General features: G+C 39.7%; 1 pseudogene across 1 annotated transcript; it reads left to right on the top strand.

Annotated features, from left to right (window-relative positions):
• The first annotated feature begins 398 nt into the window (after window positions 1–398).
• On the top strand, window positions 399–994 carry LOC306644940 (peptidyl-prolyl cis-trans isomerase H-like; annotated as a pseudogene). The gene is made up of 2 exons: window positions 399–542; window positions 631–994. The product of its transcript is annotated as a peptidyl-prolyl cis-trans isomerase H-like (transcript).
• Window positions 995–1,342: the final 348 nt, after the last annotated feature.

Raw genomic sequence — 1,342 nt, 5'->3', positions numbered from 1 at the left:
TGCCCACAAATTTATGAAAATAGCTCAAAAAATAATATCTTCCAAAACTAGAGTTCTTAGTCTATACTCTTTATTTGCTTCTTTTGATACTGTGGGTTGATCTCAGGGATGCTGTACCACTAAGCTATATCCCTTGCCCTTCTTATTATTTCGAGACAGGGTCTTGCAAATTTGTTGAGGCTGCTCTCAAGCTTGTAATCCTCCTGCCTCAGCCTGAGATTACATGTGTGCACCACTGTGCTCAATTCTTAACCTAGATTTTAAGCAGAACAAAAATTATTTAAATATCCTGGAATTGCTTTGTAAAATAACTACATATCTTTCGGGGGAAACCGCTGTTAGGGTTTATGAGGTCCTTAATTGAATAGGTCAGAGGCACAGAAGGACAGCCATCACCCATGGCAGTGGTAAATTCAAACCCGTCAACCCTGGGGTGTTCTTTGATGTTGGCCTTCGCAGCCATGAAGAGTGAGCTGTTTGCACACATTGTACCTTAGACAGCCAAGGACTTTAGACAATCTTGCACTGGAGAATTTAGGAGAGTCCCTTTGGCTCCAGGGTGTCCTCAACTGGAAAAAACTATGATTACTTGTCATTATTCCAAGTCTCTTTCTTTTTGATTATAAAAAAGATGGGGTGCCAATAGGATTCAAAGGGAGCAACTTCCTAAAGGATTTCATGATTCAGGGTGGAGATTTTGTTAATGGAAATGATACCAGAGTCACCAGTATTTACCAGGCACCATTCACAGGTGAAAATTTTAAACCTAGATTTTTAGCTCCAGGCCTTCTTTCCACGGCAAAGAGTGGTCCCTGTACAAATGGCTGTCAGGTCTTTATCACCTGCTTTAAGTGTGAATGGCTGGATGGGAAGCACGTAGTATTTGGAAAAATCATTGATGGACTTGTCATGATGAAAAATTGAGAATATTCCTACAGGTTCCAACAACAAGCCCAAGTTGCCTGTGGCAATCTCACAGTGTGGGGCGCTGTAGTCTAGACCAAGACTAAATCAGACCGAAGGAAAAGTTGGTAAAATAGTAGATTGAGAACCCACACACCTTTCACCTAGATTCACCACTGATCAGCATTTTGTTTTCTCATTTTTTCCTTGATATTTGTTTTTGCTTTCTCTTCTTTCCTTCCCTCCCATTCCCATTCTCTCTCCTCTTTCAAGCTCCTCTTTTCTTCCTTCTTCCTTCCTTCCTTCCATTCCCATTTTAAAATTGCAGACTTCCTGATTCTACATAATCACAATAATATTATCTAATATATAATTCATGTTCAAACTTCCCAGTCATCCCCAAAATAACTTGTCTAGCTTTGAAATAAAACAAAAAGAT

Source organism: Sciurus vulgaris (genome assembly GCF_902686455.1).
Source record: "Sciurus vulgaris genome assembly, chromosome: 15".
NCBI classification, from domain to species: domain Eukaryota; kingdom Metazoa; phylum Chordata; class Mammalia; order Rodentia; family Sciuridae; genus Sciurus; species Sciurus vulgaris.
This window is presented reverse-complemented; position numbering and strand designations above follow the sequence as displayed.